Source organism: Pan troglodytes, chromosome X, assembly GCF_028858775.2.
Source record: "Pan troglodytes isolate AG18354 chromosome X, NHGRI_mPanTro3-v2.0_pri, whole genome shotgun sequence".
NCBI lineage: Eukaryota > Metazoa > Chordata > Mammalia > Primates > Hominidae > Pan > Pan troglodytes.
In genome coordinates this window covers 134,246,027-134,262,701 of record NC_072421.2, presented here as the reverse complement: position 1 = coordinate 134,262,701, position 16,675 = coordinate 134,246,027, and the positions used below count along the sequence as shown (strand labels likewise).

The following is a 16,675-nucleotide window of genomic DNA, read 5'->3' as shown; positions in this document are numbered from 1 at the left end:
TTGCTATTTCTCCCTTCCCCCAGATGTAATATTGGTTTTTATTTACTGTTTTGGCCATTGAAAGGTTTTTCTTTGGGGGTGGTGGTGACTTTCAGGGGCTTTCATAGGCCTTTTCCTATTACAGTAGCTCTCACTCTATAGAGCAAAGAACTGAGGTAAGGATTCTGCTAACTGCTAATGTATTCATTCCGATGATTCATTTGGGAGTCATGGAGATGACTATTGGACTCATTGTGAGACAAACCTGGGCCAATATCCCAATTATTTCCTGACCCCCATAAGCCTCTCCCTAACAAGTGGGCCAAAGTAACACTTTGGCTCCTGGGTATCAGTGTCTATTTATTTCCTGGGTCCAGTAGACTTGAAAGAGTCTCTGTATTCCCCTTTCCCCAGCTATCTGAGTAAATGGTCATAGACACTTTTGGAGAAGGCCTGGAGAACGCTACTAAATATACTTACCATGTTGTTATAGGGCCCTTTCTCATGGGAACCTGACCTCTTTTTCATTTTATGGGCTTGGGGTCTGAGAACTGGCTTAGGTCTGGAAGTTAGAAAAGGAGCTGTGACTTTCCATTGGGGCAACTGACTTCAGACTTCTGCTTATCTATATATTTATATGTAGTAATACCCTTGCTGGCTGTTTTTCTGAATTGCCCCTAGGAACACAATGTTCTGTGGGCCATCTCATTAAATCCCTGTGAGTCAGGAGGCATCCCTTGGTGTCATTCCAACCTTGCTGCCTATACTTATAACCAATTCACTTTTGACGGTTAAGTGTTGTCACCTAGTTTCCCCTATTTCAGAATCCTATCACCTCTATTAGCACTAGGGAGCCCAGTTCTGTATGAGCATCTCCTATCATCAGCCCTGGTTTACAGAGGACAGCTACTACTATGGAGCTTTTCTTTTTTTTTTCTTTTTTCTTTTTTTCTTCTTTTTGTAGAGATGGGATCTCCCTATGTTTCCCAGGCTGGTCTTGAACTCCTGGGCTCAAAGGATCCACCCATCTTGGCCTCTCAAAATGCTGGGATTACAAGCATGAGTCACCATGCCCAGCCGACTATGAAGCTTTTATTTATTTATTTATTTATTTATTTATTTATTTATTTATTTATGACGGCATCTCACTGTTGCCCAGGCTGGAGTGCAGTGGTGCAATCTCAGCTCCCTGCAACCTCTGCCTCCCAGATTCAAGTGATTCTCCTGCCTCAGCCTCACAAGTAGCTGGGACTATAGGCATGTGCCACCATGCCCGGCTAATTTTTCTATTTGTTGTAGAGACAGGGTTTCACCATGTTGGCCAGGCTGGTCTCCAACTCCTGACTTCAAATAATCTGCCCTCCTTGGCCTTCCAAAGTGCTGGGATTACAGGCGTGAGCCACCGCGCCCGGCTGAAGCTTTTCAATAATGCTGGTGTCCCTTCACTATCACATTCCTTATTGTTTTGGTAAGTGAACTATACTCTGGGCCCCTCCAATGAACATAGTCAACTGGTCGGTCTTCTTCTCTCATGTAATAAATCCATCCTAACATGTTCACTTCTCTAAGCTTTTTGATCTATTCCTCTATAGTCTACCACTAAGTTCTAGTATTGATGCTTCATTTAGTGTGGACGACTGCTTTATTCTACCTTCCTAAAACCATTTCAAAACTGGCCTCTGGGGCACTTGCCAGTGTGCTGAATCCTGTGTCACAGGAGAGTACCTCCATATTAACACACTTTTCTCTATTCAGTTTTGTAATCTGTCCTGTAGATCCAGCATCCTCAGATATACTCTTCCAGTTTTTGCTGGTAAACGTCAGCCAAGTTCTGCAGCTCCTTTTGTGTATATAATGACTCTCTTTTTGTGTATAATTCCTCTCCTCCCTCAGCAGGTCAAGCACTTCTCCCGTTATCCCATGTTGAAATTTGACCATAGTTATTGTTCTAATTGCTGGGAAGGGAGGGGGCAGATCCTGAGAAGGGTAGGCATTGTCCCAGACAATGCCTCATTTGAGTTCCTTTCATGATCTTCAATTGGGGCAGGGTGCGGTGGGGGACTGCTGTCCTCTAAAAGGAGGATTGCAGCACTTCTGCATGTCCAGAAGTTTCTGGAGGATCTTGGGGTTCAAGGTTCCCAAATGCATCTACTCAGTAATCTCTCTTCCAAGTCTTAGGGTCCCACTCTTTACTGGGACCCTGGTTTTGGTGTAGGAGACTCACTGGAACTGAGGAATTCAACCTTCTCTGAATTTTAGCTTCTCTTATGATTTGCTCCTGAGCCTGGTGACATGGTTTGTATTTGTGTCCCCAACCAAATCTCACATTCAATTGTTATCCCCAATGTTGGAGATGGGGCCCTGTGGCAGGGGACTAGATTATCGAGTTGAATTTCTCATGAATAGTTTAGTACCATCCCCTTGGTACTGTTCTCACAATAGTGAGTGAGTGCTCTCAAGATCTGGTCGTTTAAAAGTGTGGCATCTCACATGTACACACAAACATATACCATATATAGCAACATTTGCAGTCCAAAAGAAATATAAACAACAGTAGAGATGCAATGTTAAATCATAACTGCATAAAATTAACTGTAGTATATACTGTACTACTGTAACAATTTTGTAGCCACCTCCTGTTGCTATTGTTGTGAGCCCAGGTGTTGTGGGCATCTGCTTAGAACTGCATGGGACACTAATCATCTCTGCATGAGTAGTTTGTCTCTCCAGTAAATTGCATATCACAATAAAAAGTGATCTCTTGCAATTTTCATGTGTTTTTCATTGTGTTCAGTGCAATACCATCAACCTTGAATAACACCGTGGGACCTATGGTGGGACAAACCTTGAATAACGCCATGGGATGAAGTGCCACTAGTGATGCTGGAAGTGCTCCTAAGAAGCAGATAAAAATCATGACATTAGAAGAAAAAAGGTGAATTGCTTGATATGTACCATAGATTGAGATTTGCACCCGTGGTTGCCCACCATTTCTTTTTCTTTTTCTTTTTTGAGACAGAGACTCGCTCTGTCGCCCAGGCTGGAGTGCAGTGGCGCAATCTCGGCTCACTGAAAGCTCCGCCTCCCGGGTTCATGCCATTCTCCTGCTTCAGCCTCCCAAGTAGCTGGGACAACAGGTGCCCACCACCGCGCCTGGCTAATTTTTTGTGTTTTTAGTAGAGATGGTGTTTCACCGTGTTAGCCAGGATGGTCTCGATCTCCTGACCTCATGATCTGCCTGCCTTGGCCTCCCAAAGTGCTGGGATTACAGGTGTGAGCCACCGCGCCCGACATTTGGTTGCCCACCATTTCAGTGGTAACCACTGATAAATGAATCCAGTGTAAGGACTATTATGAAAAAGAAAAGGAAATTAAATTAATGAAGTTGTTGCTGCAGCTGTGCCAGTAGGTATGAAAACCTTGAACATTTTGCAAAATACCTTTTTATGTTGTATTGAAAATGCAGCTTTTGGCCAGGTGCAGTGGCTCACACCTATAATCCCAGCACTTTGGGAGGCTGAGGCGGGTGGATCACTTGAGGTCAGGAGTTTCAGACCAGCCTGGCCAACATGGCGAAACCCTGTCTTTACTAAAAATACAAAAATCAGCTATGCGTGATGGTGCATGCCTGTAATCCCAGTTAGTCAGGAGGCTGAAGTTGAACTTGGGAGGTGGAGGTTGCAGTGAGCCGAGATCTCGTCACTGCATTCCAGCCTGGGTGACAGAGCGAGACTCTGTCTCATAAAAAAAAAAAAAAAAAAAAAAAAAAAAGCCAAGATAGGCCAGGCACGGTGGCTCATGCCTGTAATCCCAGCATTTTGGGAGGCTGAGGCAGGCGGATCACTTGAGGCCAGGAGTTTGAGACCAGCCTGGCCAGCATGGTGAAACCCCATCTCTACTACAGATACAAAAATTAGATGGGCCTGGTAGTGTATGCCTGTAATCCCAGCTACTCAGGAGCCTGAGACAGGAGAATTGCTTGAACCCAGGAGGTGGTTGCAGTGAGCTGACATCACGCCACTGCACTCCAGCTTGGGCGACAGAGCAAGACTGCATCTCAAAAAAAAAAAAAAAAAAGTCAAGATAACAGGAGAAGCAGCTTCTGCTGATCAAGAGGCAGCAGACAAGTTTCTAGATGTCATTAAGACAATCATCGTGGAGAAAAGATATCTGCCTGAACAGGTTTTAATGCAGATTAAAGTGCCCTATTCTGGAAAAGAATGCCAGAAAGGACATTTGTTAGGAAGAGAAGCAAGCACCAAGATTTTTCGCAGGAAGGGACAGGCTAATTCTACTGTTTTGTGCAAATGCAGTTGGTTTTATGATAAGAACTACTCTTATCTATAAAACAGCTAACCCCTGAGCCTTGAAGAGAAAACATAAACACCAGCTGCCAGTCTTCCGGTTGTATAACTAGAAGGCTTGGACAACAAGAACCCTGTTTCTGGATTGGTTCCATAGATGCTCTGTCCCTGAAGTCAGGAAGTACCTTGCCAGTAAGGGACTGCCTTTTATTGAATGATGCCCCTGGCCATCCAGATCCCTATGAGTTCAACACCAAAGGCTTTGAATTGGTCTCCTTGTTCTCAAACACAATGTCTCTAATCCAGCCTCTAGATCAGGTAGCCATAAGGACCTTTAAGGCTCATTACACATGGTACACTGTGGAAAAGATTGTCAGTGCTATGGAAGAGAACTCTGATAGACAGAACATCATGAAAGTCTGGAAGGATTACATCATTGAAGAAGCCATCGTTGTTATGGAAAAAGCCATGAAAACCATCAAGCCCAAAACAATAAATTCCTGCTGGAGAAAACTGTGTCCAGGTGTGTATGACTTCACAGGATTTACAACAGAGCCAATCAAGGAAATCATGGAAGAGATTGTGGAGGTGGAAAAAAAGGTGGTGGTGGGTGGGGGGAAGGGTTTCAAGATATGGATCTTGGAGAAATTAAAGAGCTAATCAGCACCACACCAGAGGAATGAACAGAAGACAACCTGATAGAGATGAGCGTTTCTGAACCTGTGCCAGACAATGAAGAAGAAGATGTAGAAGAAGCGGTGCGAGAAAACACATTGACATTAGGCAATTTAGCAGAAGGGTTCTGATTATTCAAGATTGCTCTTGATTTCTTTTATGACATGTACCCTTCTACAATGCATGCACTGAAACTAAAGCAAACTGTGGAAGAATTGGTACTGTATAGGCACATTTTTAGAGAAATTAAATAGCAAAAAAGACAGAAATTACCACGTATTTAATCTCCATAAAGTTACACTAAGTGTGCCTGTGTCTCCTGACTACCCTTCCACCTCTTCCACCTCAGCCACCCCGAGACAGCAAGACCAACCTCTCCTCTTCAGCCTACTCAACCTGAAGACGAGGACAAAGACTTTTATTTTATTTCATTTATTTATTTATTTTTGAGATGGAGTCTCGATCCTGTTGCACAGGCTGGAGTGCAGAGGCACGATCTCGGCTTACTGTAACCTCCACCTCCTGGTTCAAGCGATTCTCTTTCCTCAGCCTCCCAAGTAGCTGGGATTACGGGCACGCTCCACTACGCCCAGCTAATTTTTGTATTTTTAGTAGAGACGGGTTTTCGCCATGTTGGCCAGGCTAGTTTTGAACTCCTGACCTCAGGTGATCCACCTGCCTCGGCCTCCCAAAGTGCTAGGATCACAGGCATGAGCCACCGTGCCTGGCCAAAGACTTTTATGATGATCCACTTAATCAATAGCAAATACATTTTTTATCATGATTTTCTTCATAACATTTTCTTTTCTCCAGCTTGCTTTGTTGTAAGAATATAGTATATAATACATTTGGCATACAAAATATGTGTTAATCGACTGAGTTATCAGTAAGGCTTCTGGTCAACAGTAGGCTATTAGTGATTACGTTTTTGAAGAGTCAAAAGTTATATGCAGATTTTCAACTGCACAGGGAGCGCCTCTAGCCCCCACATTGTTCAAGGGTCAACTATATTTTCTTCGTATATGTATATATATTTCATTGAAATTTCAATGAAGACTTCTGAAGACTACATAGACCTTTTATCAGCTTCATGACCCAGAAATGTCTTTCTCAAGGACCTGGGAGCCATTTTTTAAAAATGTAAACATCAAATGAGGTAGCACCCCATCTCCCAGTTTTTGTGGGAGTGTAGAAACCTAACTTTGGTGGGCACCTTGCTCCAAATTGCAAAACTATTTCCTGTTATAAAGATATGATAATTTTTTTCCTCTAGATAAAACCAATTAACTAGCACAGATGGTCACCTCAATTACTAGGTAAAGTTTGGGTGAAATATGTGTGACAAAATATGCTGCCAAGTCTTCTTACTTGAGGACTGGTCATTATTTATTTACTTGAAAACATGTAAATAATGGTATCTGCTTGGCTATATTAGGGGGTGAGATTCCTTTCTGTTTTTGCAATCTCTTAGTGAGTTACTTGGAATGTGCATCATGCTCTGATTTAATGCTGACTCAATAATAAAACGTTCTTTCTCTACTACCATTGTGGAGAGGAATTCTGGGTTAGGAGAAGATTTTGTTTTTAATTATATTTCCCCAACAATTTTGGTGATGAGAACATGGAAATATACGGTAGCTCCTGACATGAGCAGACAACTGACAGTCTGTAACCATAAAACAATCAGGTAGGAGACTCGGAATTATAAAAAGTCTTCCCTCTAGCGCTCTCTTTTTTGGGACTACTACCTAGACAATCCAACCTGTCCAAATTCAATATGTTACTATTAAATAAACATGGGTAATGTAGACTCTAAAATTCAATCAGGGTCATCATATGGTTGGAAAATATGGGAAGACAGGAATGTTGCCTTCAAGTCTCTCTCTCAAATAGTTAATATCTCTCTGTCACATTTGTGATGGTTATGCACATGAGAATCCAGTTCTGTAGTGGTGGGAGGATGGGTCTTTTGATTTGGATAGATTAACACATCCTTGGAGGGGTTTCATCCTGAATGAATGAGTTCCTGGTGTTATGGGATAAATATTGTTCTAAGAGGAGAGTTAAAAATGATTTAGGGCTGGTCAAAGTACAGTGGTGTTTACAACTAATTGATCACAACTGGTTATTTCTTTGTGTCTTCTCCACTCCCACTGTTTTACTTGACTAGCTTAAAAGATTCAGATAGGCTGGACATGGTGGCTCACGCCTGTAATCCCAGCACTTTGTGAGGCCCAGGCAGGCAGTTCACCTGAGGGTGGGAGTTCGAGACCAGCCTGACCAACATGGAGAAACCCCGTCTCTACTAAAAATACAAAATTAGCCAGGCATGGTGGCGCAGGCCTGTAGCTCGTGGTGAGCCGAGATAGCGCCATTGCACTCCAGCTTGGGCAACAAGAGCGAAACTCCATCCAAAAAAAAAAAAAAAAGAAAGATTTGGATAGCCAGATGAAAAGAAAAAAGAGGGGAAATGCAAAAATTAAAGGCACTTTCTCTTTCATGGAAACCTTCTCCTCCTTTCTCTGCTGTTCCTGCTCCCTCTGCTTCCCCTGCATGTCCTTATGCTTCTTTGCTTCTAACTGACTGTAGTGGCTCCCAGGCAAGGGGGAGGTGATGATCTTTTAGAGAGGTGGCTCCCTTCATGAATAGATTTCCCTGTAAAGGGAGATGAAGGTACAACTTTCTACCGCTACCTGCTGTATTTGAGGATACAAGTTTGTGTGCCTGGTGGCCTAGCTCTGAGTCTACTTTATGTTTTAGACCAGATTCCACCTCCAGGAGGTCTTATCATCTACACACCACACAACACACAACTAGAAAGGCAGAAATAATAAAGAGACAGGATCATGGGATGATTGAGAACTTGGATAAAAGACTGCTTTGGTTTGAATGTGTCCTCCAAATTTCATGTGTTGGAAACTTAATCCCCAAATTCATATTTGATAGTATTTGGAGGTGGGGCCTTTGGGAGGTAGTTAGGATTAGATAATTTCATTAGGGTGGGGCCCCCATGATGGGACGGGTGGCTTTATAAGAAGAGGAAGAGAGACCTGAACTGACATGCTCTTACTCTCTTGCCATGTGATACCTTCTAGCACGTTATGTCACAGCAAGAAGGCCCTCACCAGATGCTGGCACCTTGATATTGTACTTGCCAGCCTCCAGAAATAAACCTCTCTTCTTTATAGATTACTCAGTCTGTGGTATTCAATTATAGCAACAAAAAATTGGCTAAGACAGACTGTGTTCCCATGAGGCAACAGAATGGAGAGTAGCTGCACTTGTCACTTGGAAAAAGACAGGCAACCAAGGTATTAAACTTATGAATGTCAAAACTGGAACTGAAGTGTTGTGTAATTTACATTTTTATTGTCTCAATGTGAGGAAAACCAGACCTTCCTATTTGGATAGCCAGCAAAACTGATGCCATTGAGTAGCTACCCAGGACTCTTGGGTGGTTCAGATCCTTTTCTCACTCATTTAAAGGCTTCTCTTCCCTGTGCCCCAGAAATTTGCAGTACTACTATGCAGCATGTTTTCAGTTTACAGCTCCATGTGTGGAGATGTGCACCAGCTACTGCATGGAATTTTGCAATGAGCAGACTTTGATCCTTTGATGGAGCAAGGATGTTAGTGTCCAGAAGATTACCGCATCAGGGGTGTGGTGGTCAAGAGAAGCTGACTATCCACCATCCCTCACAAATATGGATAATCTGAGGATAGAGGTTCCTTGAAACCTTTCTTGTAAAGAGAAACTGGAAGATATTGCAGCTGTTTACTCATAAGACAGGTGAGTACCTCATTGATTTCCATCAGTGACTTCTTCAGGCATTCTAAAAGTTTATTGGCATGGATCCAAGGTCATATAAAAATTGCCCTCTGGCTCTAACCACCTTTATTTTAGCTCTCTCACTGACTATCCAAACCCAAGTTAAGGAAAAGGTAGTAGGATGGCAAAGGCAAACTATTACCCAAATCTTAGCAGCAGCTACTCAGTTTTGGGATAATCTAAGAACAAAAAAAGAAAAGAAGAGATTAAAGTTTGCTGTGTTCTCTGCTTAGTTAGAACTCTTTACTGAAGGGAATAATCCTACAATGACCAATCCAGAAGGGGAAGAAAGAAAGATGGGAGGCTGTATGTTGTTATTGCAAGAATCCAGGGTGTTGGAAGAGGGATTGCAGAAGGACACTCTGGATGATGCAGAGACTGCAAAGATAAGAGAATTAGGAGAGCCTAGAACAAAACTTTCAGCTAGGAAATACTTGGCAAGTGGTTCAAAATTGACAAATTAAGGGAATCACAAAGGTGAGAACTAGTGGACTGTAATGTGTCAGTAACTTTTCCCATCTGGTGACAGGTTAATTCAGGTTATGGATATTTTGGGTCAGCCTTCTACTTGTCCCCTTTCCTCTGTAATTCCCATAGAGATAGGTCCTTTGACTGAGGAACATGTGTTCTTCATTTCTCCTGAATCTCCTATAAACCTACTGGTGAGAGGCCTGCTGTGCAACTTAATAGCTACTATATTCTGTACTGTGGATGAAGTGTCTGTGGAGCCTTTTGGGAAAAGGCATCTGATTTGGATACTATATACTTCTGAAAGAAAAGAGGTATGGCAGAGAGTGGCAGTCTCATACTGTGCTGGAAAAGTCCCCACAAGCTCAAACAAGTCACTTAAATGTGAAGTAAAAAACTATAAATCTTTTAGAATAAAACATAGGAGAAAATATTCATGACCTTGGGTTAGGCAAAGATTCTTAGATACAACACCAAAAGCATGACCCATAATAGAAAAAAATGAATAAACTGAACTTCATAAAAAATGAAAAAAATTTGCATTTCAAATTATTCCATTGAGGAAATGAGAAGACAAGCCACAGACTGGGAGAAAATATTTGCAAATCATATATCTGATAAAGGACTTGTATCCAGAATACATTGAGAACTCTTACAACTCAATCATAATAATGATAATAATAATCAGACAACTGAATTTAAAAGTAAGCAAAAGACTTGAAGGAGCATTTAATCAAAGGGAATGACAATACCGGATTAATTTGAGATATAAAAAATAGCTTACCAAAAAGATGAGCCATGGCCATGTGTCAACAATATCCTTTTTTGAGAGCTCAATTAAACATAATAAAACCAGTTATAAAAGAATTAGAAAAACATGTAATCCCCATGCTTTGGAAGGCCAAGTTAGGAGGATCAGTTGAGGTTAGGAGTTTGAGACCAGTCTGGGCAACATAGTGAGACCTCATCTCTACAAAAAATTAAACAAAAATTAGCTGGATGTGATGGCAGGTGCCTGTGGTCCTAGCTACTTGGGAGGCTGAGATGGGAGGATCACCTGAATCCTGGAGTTTGAGGTTACAGTGAGCCGTGATCACACCACTGCACTCAAGCCTGGGTAACAGAGTGAGACCCTGTCTCTAAAAAAAAAAAAAAAAAAAGAAAGAAAGAAAAAGGATAATTAAAAAGGGGCACTTACCCTGTAGTAATCCCACATTTCCAGTAAAGAAGAAAGGTAAATTTCATAAAGATGGGTAAGCTCTATATAGATTTGTACTGATTTTAGAGAAGTAAATTAATTTGTTGTCCATTAACACCTGTAGTTTCTAATCCTGCAACTATTCTGATCTCAGTATCATTGTCTGAAAAAAAATTTTTTGTTGTTCTATGTTCTATGTTCTGCCCTCCCTTCCTCTCTCCCTTCCTCCCTCCCTTCCTCTCTTCCTCCCTTCCTCCCTTCTTCCCTTCTTTCCTTCCTTCCCTCCTTTCCTCCTTCCCTTTTTTCCTTCCTTATTTTTTTCCTTCCCCCTCTTTCTTTTCTTATAAGTGGACAAGTCTAAATTCTTACTTGCTCATAAAGGAGTCTGATACTTATAGCAGACAATTCCTCAAGGGTTTTGAGACTCCCCTAATGTTTTCTCTAGTCATTTACAGAAACACTTAGATAAATTTGTTTCACCAGAAGGATCTATAATTTTTCAAAATATAGGTGATTTTGCTGGTAGCCTCAGAAACTAAAGAGCAATGCAAAACTAACACTTTGGCTTTGTTACAATTCTTTGCTTCACAAGGGCATAAGGCCTCACTAGATAAATTGCAACATTGCTTTTCTGAGTAAACTATTTAAGGCATCTGTGTTCAGCTGTGGGCCTTAGAGTGGTATAATCTAGGGGTCATCTCATTTTGCAGATCTAACAGCCAAATGTAGTGCTATGGTTAGAATGTTTATGTCCCATTCTCTCCCCAATTCGTATGTTGAACTCTAATCTCCAATGTGATGGTATTAGAAATGGGGCCTTTGGAGGTGATCGGGGTGTTGCCCTAATGAATGGGATGAATGCCATTATAAAAGAGGCCTCAGAGAGCTTCCTGGCTCCTTCCACCATGTGAGGATGCAACCAGAAGGCACCATCTATGAGGAAGTGAATCCTTACCAGACACTGAATTTGCCAGCATCTTGATCTTGTACTTTCTAGCCTCCCAAAAAGTGATTAATAAATGCCTGTTGTTTGTAAGCTACCCAGTTTATGGCATTTTGTTATAACAGCCCAAATGGACTTAGACACAGTTTTGGTACTAATGCAGTACCAAAGAGAGTAGATTCCAGGTTTTGCAGAGTGGGCAAAACCTCTGATGGAGCAACTACATGATAATCCTTCAGATCTTCTCGTTTGGTCCCTAGAATCTGAAGAGACTTTTGAACAAGGGAAATTGGGGATAGCCTCTCTCTTAGCTTTGAAATGTCCAAAGTTTGAAAAATCTGACGTGATTTATGTAATATTCCTGTTCAAAATGATGATATAATAATGTTTATCAATTGGTAATGTAGTATGGCTGAAAGTGGCCACTCAAAAAGCTTCCTAGCTGCAGTGACTTATCACGCAGCTTCGGAAGCTTATGCTTTATCTGCAATTAAGTCTGCATAAGCAGATGAGTTAATACCAGTTAGTAGAACTGCAATTCTTAGTTCTGGACTAAAAATAAACATAAAAATATATACATAATAAATATATGTTTGATGTCTGTCATGCAACGATAACTTTTTTTAAACAGAGGATTTTTGACTTCAATAACAACTAAAAAAATCACATGGAAAGTTGATAGCTGATTTGTTAGGGACTTTGCACCTGCTTTCTCAGATACCAGTAATTCATTTTGCTGATAGAGCTGTAAAAGCTGCTATTATTTATTATTTATTTTTATTTTTTAGATGAAGTCTCTCTGTGACACCCAGGCTAGAGTGCAATGACACGATCTTGGCTCACTGCAACCTCCGCCTCCTGGGTTCAGGCGATTCTTCTGCCTCAGCCTTCTGAGTAGCTGGGACTACAGGCATGTGCCATCACACCCAGCTAATTTTTGTATTTTTAGTAGAGACAGGGTTTCGCCATGTTGGCCAGGCTGGTCTCGAACTCCTGACCTCAGGTGATCCGCCTGTCTCAGCCTCCCAAAGTGCTGGGATTATAGACGTGAGCCACTGTGCCCTGCCAAAAGCTGCTTCTAAAACATGGCTGGCTCCAAACTTAGAAGCTCTATTTTTAATACAACAAGAAGCTTTTGTTCATTTTTTAAAATGTGCTTCACAAAAATAAATGAGCAAATGAATTGAAAAAGGAGCTAAAAGAAATTTGATTGGACTGTGGGAATTACCCAACAGTAATTCCTATACTTCAGTCCCAATTTGCTTGGTTAGTGGTGTTGCGTCATTGACAAAATTATCTGAACAAAAGAGGAATTTTAAAGGCATTAGACCCCTACTAGGCCTACCAAAAAGATAAAATTATTCACAACATATTAAAGAGTTATGCTATGTAATGTATGCTATTGATGTGCTATTGTTTACGGGCCACTCCAAATATAAGCACAGGAAGTTCTGTCTAACCAGCTTTACCAGGAACGTGGAGGCAGTTAGATTTCGGTAAGAGATATTGTCTAGTTGTGGTATGTGTGACATTTGGATGGCCTGAAATCTTTCTGTCTTCAAAAGCTGATCTTCAGTTAAGCAAGATGAATAAACTCTAAAGGTCTACCGTACAACATTGTGCCTATAACCAGTAATACTATATTGTACTCTCAAAAATTTGTTAAGAGGGTAGATCTCTTGTTAAATGTTCTTACCACAATCAAATAAAATTTAAAAAGCTGATGTTTGGAACAGAAAACCAAACACTGCATGTTCTCACTCATAAGTGGGAGTTGAACAATGAGAACACATGGACACAGGGAGGGGAACATCACACAGTGGGATCTGTTGGGGGGTGGGGGGCAAGGGGAGAGAGAGCATTAGGACAAATACCTAATGCATTCAGGGCTTAAAACCTAGATGATGGGTTGATAGGTGCAGCAAACCACCATGGCACGTGTATACCTATGTAACAAACCTGCACGTTCTGCATATGTATCCCAGAACTTAAAATAAAAATAAAAAGCTGTTGTTCAGACAGTGGTAAAGGTTCTCTTAAAACTCACAATTTCCACTTCTGGGATACCAGAGCACATTGACTAGGACAGAGGAAGTCATTTTACTTCTACTGTTGCCCAGGAATTATGCCAAATGTGTGCAGATTCCTATAAGCCTCAGTCCTTTGGACAAGTAGAGTGAATAAATCAAACTCTAAAAAGCTATTTGGCCAAGATTTAGTAATCTAACATGTTAAAGTGGCTTAGAGCTTTGCCACTAACCTTATCAAAAATTAGAGTGACCCCTGCAAGCAAGCATAGTATCTCTCCCTTTGAACTTATGGTTGGCAGGCCTATGAACTTGGGTCTGAGACCATGTTCTGTTCCCAATTTAACTGAATCCTGTCATAATCATGTTCAATAGTTAAAAGGCCTTCTCTTTTCCCTAGAAACCCTGAGACTTACAGTCATAAGGACTTGCCTGAGTCAGTCTGCCACCCTTATAGAATAGGAGACTTCATCCACATAAAGGTATTTCAAAGGAAAGACAGGTTGTCACTCTATTGGGAGAGACCCTTTCAGGTGCTGCTGATCACTCATACTGCTATCAAAGTGAAGGAGAACCATAGCTGGATTCATGCTTTCTATGTGAAACCAGCACCGCAGGAGGACTAGACAGTTGTTCCCACAAAGAACTTCACTAGAGTAATGGATATTGGTACTGAACTCAACTGAAAAGAGGTATTCTTTATTTTAAAAAAAATTTTTTTGAGACTCGGTATCACTCTGTCCCCCAGACTGGAGTGTTGGAGTGCAATAGCGTGATCTCGGTCACTGCAACCTCTGCCTCCCAGATTCTAATGATTCTCTTGCCTCAAAAAGATGTGTTCTAAAAAATTGATCGCTATTCTCATAGTACTACTCAGACAGAGGTTATTTGAATCACCACAATAAAGAATCACATTTATTGGAAAGCAAACATTATTACACCAAATTTCTGCATTCCCAGTAATGGTTCCTCCAAACACGTATTTCCAATGAGCTCTAAATTGTACTCCCATTGTGGATATGCTCTGGATTACTGGCCGAGTACAAGTGAGATCATCCTCATTAGTAATTTTTGATAATAACAAAGTAATTAGTATGCATCCAGGTACTCAAGTTCTAACTTTAACACAAAAATGTTTTATCAACTGGCTTGATTGAAAGAATGACATAGAAAAGAAAAATATCTAATTAACAGATGAACAGAAATCTGGTACCTACAGATTACTAGCAACTACAAAAGACAGATATAGTGTCACTACTAACATTGGGAGGCAGGTTTTCTCCAGTATGGGTGGATAAACAAAGGTGGATGCCTGTTATTTATAGAGATTTAGCTGACTGCTTTAATTATATAACTATTTAGACCAATGGAAAAAATGGCCCATAAGATGGATTTTTCCTTAAGGCTTAAAACACTAAAGTTGGCTGGACATGGTGGCTCACACCTGTAATGCCAGCCCTTTGGGAGGCCAAGGCAGGTGGATCGCTTGAGCCCAGGAGTTTAAGACCAGCCTGGGCAACACAGCGAGGCCTCATCCCTACAAAAATACAAAAATTAGCTGGGTGTGGTGGTGTGTGCCTATAGTCCCAGCTACTTGGGAGGTTGAGGTGGGAGAATTGCTTGAACCCAGGAGTTTGAGGTTTCAGTGAGCTATGATCATGCCACTGCACTCCAGCCTGGGCGACAGAGTGAGAACTTGTCTCAAAAAAAAGACAAAACAAACAAACAAACAAAAAAACACGAACAAAAAACCAAAAACCAAACACAAAGCAAATTAAAGTTGTGCACATTAAACACTAGAAGTTCAATCCGTACTCTAAAATCAGTGCCTCGTAAGACTTTTAACTAGATGATGGCCATGGATTTCTTCCTACTTCTCATCTTAAAATTATTTAGGAAGTGGAGCAATCACTGAACGGCCTAAATTACCATGTAAATGTGATGTTACTCACGTAATTGATGGAAACTCAGGAGAAACTTATTGGGGCATCAAAGAAAAACTGTTAATTAAAATTTGAAATTAGCAGGGTCCTGAGTTAAGCTACTCTATAGGCCTGGATTGGGCAAGACTTCATGAGGAACTACAAAATAATGCTCCATAGTTAATCATTTGAAAGTACAAGCAATAAAGACATCACAACACTTTATAAAATTAATGTATGACTAAAACATTTTTTCATTGCTAATCAAGACTCTGGGCTTCTGCCATCTTTTCAGCCTCAGCTGGATAAGCACAGAGACACTTCTGGAAGGAACATAATGGTGGCTGCCCAAGGACAGCCCCAAGTCCAGTTCAAATTGGTATTGGTTGGTGATGGTGGTACTGGAAAAACTGCATTCATGAAATGTCATTTGACCAGTGAATTTGAGAAGTGTGTAGCCACCTTAGGTGCTGAGGTTTATCACCTTGTGTTCCACACCAACAGAGGATCTATTAAGTTCACTGTATGAGATACAGCTGGCCAGGAGAAATTTGGTATACTGAGAAATGGCTATTATATTCAAGCCCAGTGTGCCGTTATAATGTTTGATGTAACATCTTGAGTTATTTACAAGAATGTGCCTAACTGGCATAGAGATCTGGTATGAATATGTGAAAACATCCTCATGTTGTATGGCAACAAAATGGATATTAAGTATGGGAAAGTGAAGGAGAAATCTACTGTCTTCTACTGAAAGAAGAATCTTCAGTATTATGACATTTCTGCCATAAATGCCAAAAAGTAACTACAACTTTGAAAAGCCCTTCCTCTGGCTTGCTAGACAGCTCATTGGAGACCCTAACTTGGAATTTGTTGCCATGCCTGCTCTTGCCTCACCAGAGGTTGTCATGGACCCAAATTTGGCAGTTTAGTATGAGCATGATTTAGAGGTTGCTTAGACAACTGCTCTCCCAGATGAGGATGATGACCTGTGAGAATGAAGCTGGAGCCCAGTGTCAAAAGTCTAGTTTTATAGGCAGCTGTTCTGTGATGTCAAGTGGTGCGCTGTGTGTGCCGCTTTATTATCTAGCTAAGGGCAACATGTGCTCCATCTGTGGGATGCTGAAGGAGATGAATGGGCTTTGGAGTGAATGTGACAGTTTAAAAAATACCTTCATTGTTTGGACCTGCATATTTAGCTGTTTGGGAATGCAATTGATTTCTTCTTGAGTTTCAAATGTAAGACTGCTACTGTCACATCACAATATTCAGTTGTGCCTAACTGGCATAGAGATTTGGTATGAGTATGTGAAACATCCTTATGTTGTTC

At 41.1% G+C, this 16,675-nt stretch overlaps 1 pseudogene; it reads left to right on the top strand.

Annotated features, from left to right (window-relative positions):
• The first annotated feature begins 8,659 nt into the window (after positions 1–8,659).
• Positions 8,660–16,469, top strand: LOC134809351 (GTP-binding nuclear protein Ran-like; annotated as a pseudogene).
• The last annotated feature ends 206 nt before the right edge of the window (positions 16,470–16,675 follow it).